Genomic DNA, 10,613 nt, shown 5'->3' with positions numbered 1-10,613 from the left:
GGAACAACAGTGCTACAGTGCTACAGTAATAAATTGTCTCAAAATTTCTGGGACTTCATATTCTGATTCTACAACTGTTATATGCCCTTGTAAAGTTAAGTAACTTCTATAACCCATCTTATTCATGCATAAAATAATGATTATTAATTTAATTTGATTCCAATAAAAGAGAAATATACATAAAGATACATTTATATGATATTTATTCTTCTTTATCAAGCATATTATAAGTGCTTCTCATTAGTGTCTTTATTGCAAACCTTCAATTAACATATATTTTATTGTGTTTACCATTATAATTTGTTACCCTTTAATTTTTATATTGTTTTCTTTAACCTGAAACCCACAATAGTGTCTATATGGAAATTATACAATGTCAAAAAGGAGACATAAAATAAAAATGTTATGAAGTAAAAAAATTTTCTGGAGTTTCTCCTAAGATTAAAAAGAGATTCAATTTTGTATGTAAGTATGCACTTAAGCTTAAATAACTATTTTTTGCTATAAATTTCTAAATGTATTAAAGAAAATTAAACTATTGAATTTATAATGTTCTTCAGTAATGTTTTAGCTGTTCTTCATTGTCTCATGGATTCCCCGCAAAACAGAAACTACACTACAATAACAGAGTTTATTTTACTGGGCTTAACCAATGACCCCATTCTTTGAATCATCCTCTTCCTGATCATCCTTTGCATCTACCTGGTGACCATCTCTGGCAACCTCAGCACAATCACTCTTATCAGGGTGTCTTCTCAGCTCCATCACCCTATGTACTTTTTTCTGAGCCATTTGGCTTTCGTTGACATAGGCTATTCCTCTTCTGTCACTCCCAAAATGCTTGTAAACTTCTTGGTGGAGAAAAACACAATATCTTATCTGGGATGTGGCATCCAGCTTGGTACAGCTGTTTTCTTTGGGTCGGCTGAGTGCTGCCTTCTGGCTGTCATGGCCTATGATCGCTTTGTGGCAATCTGCAACCCACTCTTGTATGCCAACAAAATGTCTACACAAGTCTATGTTCAGTTACTAGTAGTGTCTTACATTGGTGGTATTTTTGATGCTTCTTCGTTCACTATTTCATTCTTTTCTTTGTTCTTCTGTGGGCCAAATCAAGTGAATCATTTCTTCTGTGATTTTACTCCTTTAATTGAACTCTCATGTTCTGATGCCAGTATCCCTGCAGTGGTCCCCTCCTTTACTGCTGGCTCCATCATTTTGCTCACAATGTTTATAATTGCCATCTCCTATGTCTGCATCCTCATCACCATCCTGAAGATGCGCTCCACTGAGGGGCGCCAGAAAGCCTTCTCCACCTGCACCTCCCACCTCACTGCAGTCACTCTATTTTATGGGACTGTCACATTCATTTACGTGATGCCCAAGTCCAGTTATTCAACTAACCAGAACAAGGTAGTGTCTGTGTTCTACATAGTGGTGATCCCCATGCTGAACCCCCTCATCTACAGCCTCAGGAACAATGAGATTAAAGGGGCTCTAAAGAGACAGCTTGCTAGAAAGATATTTTCTTAGTGAAGCATGTTGTTTTATATTTTAATATTATTTTTAATGTAATAACAAGAATAAATGGCATCACTGTATCACTTCATCTTCCTGCTCCTCGAGTTTCTTGAGTCAGCACAATTAATGTCTCCATTGTGTAACTAGTTGTTACTATTTTTGGCATATCGAATAAGCCACGGGTAGCTTGCCAGGCTCTGCCGTGCAGGCGAGATACTCAGAAACAGGTCCATGACTTGCAAGGCAAACACCTTATCCACTCAAAGCACTGCCTCTACAGACTCTCTAGATTTCCTTCCCAGTGCCACAAATAATGGTGGTTTCTTCGATAGACTGAAGGTTAGATTTTTTAAATTTTTCTATCTACAAAGACTATGAATAGCATATCTGTGGTAAAGAATATAGCCATTTACATACCATAATAGTTTTTATTGAATGTGTGGGTGAATGATCTAATATCAAATTGTAAATCAGACATCCATGGTGAGTCACCTTAAAATATTTAAATTATAGTAGAAATATATGTTGTTTCAAATGAAAAATAATCAGTTAAAAACCTTTTTAATGTTTATTGATTTTTTTGAAAAATGAGTTCAGATTATTGTACTTCTAATGCATTCAAGTATGCCCAGTTTCAGCTGCCATTTATCCTCAAAGGAGTGTGATAACTATGCATAAGTCTGACACCAAGACAAAATAACCAAGTTGAACCAGAGAGAACATTGGAGCAGGAAGATCATTTTTAGGAATGGTTTCTTTCCACCTGTGTTTTGGTTCCTGATCTCTAGTCCAGACACCATAGACCTCAGAAGTATGACAGTTATCTGACTGACCTGTGATTGATCTCTGACAGGCTAGACTTGGCAAATTCTCTGTGGGAAGAAACAAGTTCTTAAACTTTTCTGGGTCTGAGTAGGACCAACTTTCAGGTCTGGTTCATGCTCAGATCTTGGTGATACTCAGGGAGCTTGGGAGACAGAATTGTCTCTCTCCTGTGTGGTAGCTCCATGAACTCCTTTAATGGGCTTAATCATCCAATATATTCAGATCTGTGGAATAGTTATTACTTTCTCGACCATTTTTAATGTGTCAGATACAAATTTGCTTCTTTTTATTAGCATTAATTATTAAGACTATAAATTATTTCATCCACTTTTTTATTGAATCATCCATTTAATAACTATGTTGATGCTAAGTGAAATGAGTCAGAAAGAGAGACCCAGACATAGAAGGTCAGCACGCGTTTGCGGAGTATAGAAGAAACTCACATGAGGATGACATCCAAGGACAGTAGATACAGGGGCCAGGAGGATTGTCCCATAGCTGGAAGCCTGCTTCATGAGCCCAAGAGAGAAGGCAGTTGTAATAGAGAAAGGATCACTAAGAAAATGATGGCTGGAGGAATCAGTTGGGATGAGAGATGCATGCTGAAAGTAGATAATGGACCAAACATGATGACCTCTCAGTGTCTGTGTTGCAAGCCATAATGCCCAAAAGTAGATAGAGGGTATGGGGAATATTGTCTGCCAAGGAGGCAGGTGAGGGTGGGACAGGGGGGGATATACCAAGGATATTGGTCGTGGGAAATGCTCAGTGGTGGAGGGATGGGTGTTTGATCATTGTGTGATTGTAGCCCAAACATGAAAGCTTGTAACTATCTCACGGTGATTCAATAAAATAAAAAAAATTATGTTGAAAATATTCAACATCTCATGTTCCTATATTTCAGGAATTGTCATTGGTCTTTGGAAAGCAAGTGAAAAAAATATCAAATATATGTTTACTCATGGAATTTACTGTATAGTATAAGAGAGAAAATTTAACAAGTTCGTGATTCAAACAATTTTAAAGGTTTCATATGTTGGCAAATGGAATAGCAGAGTGGAGTAAGGGAAAGGAACAAGGTGGGGAAGGAAAGGGAAATATAAGCCTCCCTGGGAAGATACATCTATGCAAGATTGCAGGAGATATCTCTCTTCTTATTATCTATGAGTTGGAAAAAATAATATCTGCAAGTCTAGTCTCTCTTAGGCCTGCTTGTGATATATCATTGTGGTTTCTCTCCAATAAATGGCAGACTTCTTGTTCTTATTCAGTCCCATTGTGAATAAAATTAAACACATGATAGAATGTTAAATGTCTTAAATATTCTGCTTCAGCTTACAGGACATAAGGCATTGTCTCACCAGGAACTGTGAGAACTGAGAGAATAAAATCTAACACAATGGTACTTCTTTTCTGTGCAAAACAGAAGCCAGAACAAAGGGTTACAAAATTAGGTTCAGGTTTAGTGTTGTCTTGGGTTGAAAAGAGGAGTATGTCAAAACCCAAAGCATGTCAATTTGATGATGTTAGTTGTTTCAATTCTATGTTTGGGACAGGGAACATGAGCAAGTCTTATAACACTTTAGTGTGGGGAACTGGGGAGTCTCAGCCTTTAGAGGATATAAAATGAGCAAATATACATACTGACTCAGGAATTACGAATAAGCATCAAAATAACACATCTCAAGGCACATTTATTCCTAAACAAAATTATTTCTATATCTCACTCAGAAACAAACAAAAAAGCAATGACAAGGCTAAGAAAATAAGATGTCAAAAATGGAAGTCTATAAAAATAATTGACCAGAGAAACAGAATAAGAAAGATTAAGCTAAGAAAATTAATAGACATAACCTTTTTCTTTATTTAAAAAGTTAAATGTGCAACTTGGATATCTATACTGTCACTGTCACTGTCCTGCTGTTGTTCATCAAGTTACTCGAGCAGGCACCAGTAATATCTCTATTGCACTCAGCCCTGAGTTTTAGAGCCTCCCTTACTCCTCTTTCCCAAATATTGGAGGCCCTTACAGGGTCAAGGGAATGAGGCCTATGTACTGTTTTTGGCATATGGCATGGGCTATGGGTATCTTGCTAGGCTCTGCCATATTGGCGGGATCCTCTTGTAGCTTGCTGGGCTCTCTGAGAGGTATGTATATATCTTTTACTGTATTGGGATATGAATACGCCATGGGGAGCTTGCAAGGCTCTCCCATGAGGGCAATAGGCTGATGCTAGCTTGTCAGGTTTGCCAAGAAGGAGAATAAGGCTATTTGGTGTTACTCGGCCGCAAAGCTTCTGGGAGCTTGGTCTTAAAGTCTCTGGATGTTGGCCATTGGTGGGGTTACACAGTGCTGGGTACAGTTTGTGAGTGTGGCTCCCAAGCCACTGGAAAATGGGGGGGACTGGATGGAGAAGGTTCAGTCCCAATTCAAGCAGGCTTGGAAACCTCAGCCCCAGGGCCCACACACCTGGTTTCCTCTGCTGGTCCCTTCATGCGTGAGGCTCATCGGAACCTGTGGAGAGTGGCCTTGAGCATGGCTGTGGTTTTGTTCTGGAGGTCTTCAACTGTCAAGGCTCTGCTTGGGGCAGGAAGGGAAAGGCAAGCCATCCCCTCTGAGAGGCCCTGGTGAAGAGAGCCAGGCACGGAGTGCAAGAGACTCTGCATTGCTCTCTTCAGGCAGTTTGGTCTTATAGTCTCTGTATGTTGGCCGTTGGTTTAATTACATGGTGCTGGAGGCAGGGATATCTATACAATCATAAAAATTAAGGTTTTATGCAAGCAATCATAAAACTTTATAACTGAACAGTTTAACTGGTAATATTTAAAACAATCATTTTCTTTTTGGCAAGCACAATTCTACAGGTTTTAAAAATGGATCTCAAAAGACAACTGAGACACAAAAGCCATCTGAATTTAGATTTCAGGACCAGAACTGAGAGCAATACTGATAAAAATAATGTCATATTATTTTTATATGACACATATATAGAGAGAGGTCTTGGGAAACATATGTTCTTATAAGAGTAGTTGCTCTCAGGGAACATTATTTATAAAGAGATATATTCCATATACTGCCCTAACAATCTAGACACATTTTACAGTTAAAGAATAATTTTTGCTATAAAGCATGTTGCCTAGATGACATTTCTTTTTATTCGGATATAGAGGAAATAGAACATTCATGAATGTCAATTTTGTCTTTAGAGAAATCAAAGGATTTTGATTTGTTTTCCATAAAGAAGATATTCATAATATTGTTTTTTAAATGTCATACTGTTTTTCTATGCAAATATTTATTATTCTATACTGCATCACAAGCAAATCATAAAGACCTTATCTGGTGACTGTGAGATCATCTGCTCTTTATACCAGTCAGGCTTTTCCTAGACACTATTGAATTTGTGTGGGCATTGTGTAAAACAAATCATGCCAAAAACTTTTGTATTTTCTTTGTTTTTGTTCTTATCTTATTCTTTTTCTTCCTTTTTTCTTCTCCTTTCTTCTCCTCATTTTCTTCATTCTGCCTCTGTATTTTTTTGAAAAATTATATTTTTGACAAAAGTGCCTATTTATTAAGAAGGCATGTATTGATAATATAATTTTAGCAAAATCATATTTTCTAGTTCATGTTACTAGTCTCAGTAACAATTGTTTGGCAGATATAAATTATTGTAATGGTGAATGTTAGCCCTCTTAAGAATAAAATGTAATAGCTATGGAAAAGTTCAAAGCACATATTTAGCTAACCAAATGAGAAAGGTAACCATTTGATGTTTCACAATATTGCTTGATGACACTTTATTTATCTGTTTTGTTTTTTTCTTTTGGGCTTTTTATTTTGTCACACCTGGCAGTGTGACACTGTGGCACTCAGGGCCTACTACTGGCTCTGTACTCAGGAATCACTCCTGGCCGTTCTCAGGGGACCATATAAAATGCCAGGATCAAACCCGGGTTGACCACAAGAAGGCAAACATCCTCCCCACTGGAATATAAATCAAATGAAACCTAGAAAACAACTGAGAAACAAGAAAAAAAATGAAGAAAAACATTAAATTCAATAAACAATGCAAATTAATAACATTTACATTAATTTCCATAAGAAAAAGAATAATAAGATCCAGGATTTTAGAAGAAAAATCCTAGTTATAATATTTCATAGTAGAAATAAAGCATGTAGAAAATTAAGAGACATAATAATGCAGGTATTTGGGATATTATTTAGATTTCAATGGGCTGATGAAAAATTTATAAAAGCAAAGTAGAAGGCATGTTTGGAAAACACAAAAAATTTGTTAGATGGGTGGTAGCACATATGACAATATAGTCATATAACAAAAGTAGGACTTTAAGATTGGTCATGAATAATTCAATAGAGAAAACATATTGTCATAGGCATGGCACAGTCAACGCAGTTACAGACTATTGGCTGAACACAGAAATGTTTGCAGGGGAATAAGATGACGAGTTGCGAATTTCATTGTCTATGACCTTGCAATATGACCCACAGACTGCATTCTCCTCAGGTCTCTCTTGAATTTAGGCACAACTATTGATTTGCACAATTGTATCATTCTTAAGAATTGTGTTTAGTTTTGCTGTTTCTGTGTTCCAGCAAATACACCTTTCCCCGTGGCTCAAAACCACCTTTAGGTCCTTGTTCGATCAATATTCATCTGGCAAAAAAGCAGTGGCTCAGTTTCTCAAGAATGCTACTCCTCAGCTACCCTACTTGCTAAAATTAAATGTGTTCTGGGTGGTTTCCAGTACCCAGCCACCACCATGCTCCAGGCAGCTTTCCGGACACTCAGGCTGAGCCTCATGCATAGTGAAGCCCCACCTAACTAGGTAAAGCAGAACTCTGTGACCTAGGACTCCAGCTCAACGGGTCACAGAAACATAGATTCTCTGCCTGCTTCCCCTAATCTCCAGTGCCCCAGGGATCATACCCAGCTGACCCCACCCTACAGGCACCAGATAAATACCTCATTGGCAGACCTCTACTACCTCCACTACACAGCCCCGCCACACTCCAGGCTGCTTTCTGGCATAACATAAGACACTCAATACCCATTTTTCATATTTACCACACCATATTTGATGAGTTTCACCTGTAAGGGTGACTAGAGGCCACCCTAAAAGTCTCCATCTATCTTGGAGTGCCAGGCAAGCTGCCGAAAGTATCCCGCCCACACAGAAGAGCTTAGTAGGCTACCAGTGGTGCATTTGATAAGCGAGAAACAGTAACAACAATGGGCCTCATTCCCCTGACACAAAAAGAATTCAGCAGCATTAAGAAGGATGAGCAAGGAGAGGCTGATAAAATCTCAGGGATGAACTAGTCTGCCAAAAGGAAGAAAGATTAAAATGACTGTACTTTCAACAGACGGACGCTGGCATCAGAAACATCCATCAAGGACCTAATGGTGCAAGCGCAGAAGATCAAGTATGATATCATTGTTCTGATTGAAATAAGAAGGCATTGATCACATGAAGCCCTTTTCGACACTGGAGAAGCACTGTTCCTCGGAACATGCGACAACAAAGGCATTGGTGGCGTCGGTGTTCTTGTCCACATGAACTTGGCTATGAACATTAATTCATTTGAATGCCTAACAAGCAAAATCGGAAAATTACACTTGAATAGATGTGCCTCACTTCCAGCAGTTTCTATCTTCATCGTCTCGGCACCAACATCCAACTACGATGAAGAAGAAATTGAGAAGTTCTACGTGGAGCTGGAGAAGTTCTATAAAGAAGACCGCATCTTCTATAAGATCACTGTTGATGATTTTAATGCAAAGATAGAATGTGGCCTGAAGAACTCCACATTGGGTCCCATGGCCTAGAATGGAATGAACAGGGTGAGAGACTGTCTGAGTGAATAATGTTGACCAAGACTATCCATGGCAACTCACAGTTCCAGAAGGCCGAATCTAAACGATGGACATGGGTGACTCCCGGTGGACAGTTCCACAATGAAATTGACTACATCATATTCAATCAAAGGTTTTGCCTGACTGATGTTGCTGTCGTCCAAATATTCCAAATGGGATCAGGCCACCATCTCCTTTGTGCAAAATTCTACTTCCCAGAGTGGGGAGAAAGGACTGCAAAGTTTAAGTTTAAGAAGAGAACTCCTAGAATGATCACCAACTGGGAGCTCTTTGGCACTATTACAGCCAAAGATGGGAAGATGCTGTGGTAGACAACATCAACGAGGAATACAATTGACTGGTTCAGCACCTCCATGATTGCACGAAAAATGCTGGGAGTGGGAAAGCCTGTCTTTGGAAACTCTTGATCTGATTCGCCAATGTCGTTTGGCACAAGCCTCAGCACCCACAAGCTAACTTCTAATGAGCTTGCAGAGCTGTGCAGAAAAGCAATAAAGGAAGACCCCAAGAGAGAAAAGCAGCAGTATTGGTCAATGCGGCAGAAGTCGGGAGAAGTATTCAGAACGCTTGCCTGTCCTTCACCAACTACAAGACCAAAATGACTGCCCTCTAGTGTCCTGATGGATCTATCACATCTTCCAGATGGGCAATGGAGAGGATTATTCACGACTTCTACTCGGATCTCTTTAACAGCCACATCCACCTGCCCACATAGTAAATTTCGAAGGATGGATATGTAGTTCCTCTGCCCCTCTCAGACAGCCTGGCAAACAACCGAGAGTATCTTGCCACCCATGACAGAGCCTGGAAAGCTACCCTTGGCATTATCAATATGCCAAAAATAGTAACAAAAAGTCTCACAATGGAGACGTTACTGGTGCCCGCTTGAGCAAATCAAAGAGCAACAGGATGACAGTGATAGAGTGATACTTTTTGAGTGACTTTGTTTTAGAATCACAGAGGTAAGGAGTGTTGCCAATGGGTTGGAGAAACGGGAATCTTTTTCACCACTGGTATAAATATGCCTACCATATGAGTAACAATCCCATTTCTGGGAATATGTCTAAGGCTATCAAAATAGAATATTGATGCAATATCTGCACTTTTATAACCATTGAAGGTATTCATAATAGCCCTGTAAAAATGAATAAGGATGTTTGTACATATAAAATAATTCACACTGAAATTTTATTTAGTCATAAGAAGGAAGTATTGTCATTTGTTGTAAGACAGTAACAGATGGAACTTGAAGGCATTACTTTAAATAAAATAAGTCAGTCAGGAATAAAAGAAACCATTTATGCCATAATTTATACATGAGATCTAGGAAACTATGTTTATAAAACTAGAGGATCACTTGTATCACTTGTCAACCCTTTGATCTTCGATTTGCTAGAGCGAGTGCCAGTAACATCTTCATTTGTCCCTGTCACATGCTAGTGCAGCCCAATGATATCTGCTTGCTCCAGGAACAGGAAAGCCTCAAATCATTCATTCAGGAATTTGATGAAGAAATCTGACCATCTAGTTGGTGGGCGGCCACGAGATCTTCTGACGTCCCATGGAATCCAGTCAGTAATAGCTCTAGTCCAGCTGTCGTCTCTGAATCGAATTACATGACCAGCCCATCTGATTTTTGATGCCTTGGCAAATGAGACAGTATCTCTAATTCTTGACCGTTGATGGAGGTCAGAACTTCTGATTCCTTCTCTCACTTGAGTGAGACATGATACTCCTAGCATAGCTCTTTTGATTCCTCTTTGGGATACCCTAATAGCGTACTCATCCTGTTTGTGTAGGGCCGAGGTCTCTGAGGCATATGTTAGTGCAGAAAGAATGGTGGAATTGAAAAGATGTGCCCGGAGTCGGAGGTTCTTCATTCTCTTTACCACTTCTTCGACACTCTTGAAGGCATTCCATGCTGCTCTCTTCCTCCTGCGCAGTTCTGGCACCAAGTTGTTCCTCATGTTGATTTCTTGACCCAGGTACACATAGTTGCTGCATTTGGTGATCTTCATTCCATTGAGAGCAAATGGAGCTTCAGGGACTAGTTTGTTTTTCATGAGCATTGTCTTGTTGAAATTCAGCTGCAATCCGACCTTTCCACACTGGTGGTCGAAGTCGGCCAGCATTTGTGCCACTTGGTTAATGTTTGTTGTTATGAAAACAGTGTCAGCAGTGAAGTGGAGGTGGTGTAATTGCTGACCATCTATCTTCACTCCCATTCCTTCCCATTCCAGTCGTCAAATGATGTTCTTGAGGGTGGCACTGAAGAGTTTCGGTGAAATGGTATCACCCTACCGCACCCCTGTCTTTACATCAATGATCACTTCCTTGTAGAATGGTGAGATCCTGGTGGTGACTTTG

General features: G+C 39.3%; 1 pseudogene; it reads left to right on the top strand.

The window, feature by feature from the left end:
• The first annotated feature begins 588 nt into the window (after positions 1 to 588).
• LOC101547075 (olfactory receptor 502-like) lies at positions 589 to 1,533 on the top strand (annotated as a pseudogene).
• The last annotated feature ends 9,080 nt before the right edge of the window (positions 1,534 to 10,613 follow it).

This window comes from Sorex araneus, chromosome 6 (genome assembly GCF_027595985.1).
Source record: "Sorex araneus isolate mSorAra2 chromosome 6, mSorAra2.pri, whole genome shotgun sequence".
NCBI classification, from domain to species: Eukaryota; Metazoa; Chordata; class Mammalia; order Eulipotyphla; family Soricidae; genus Sorex; species Sorex araneus.
This window is presented reverse-complemented; position numbering and strand designations above follow the sequence as displayed.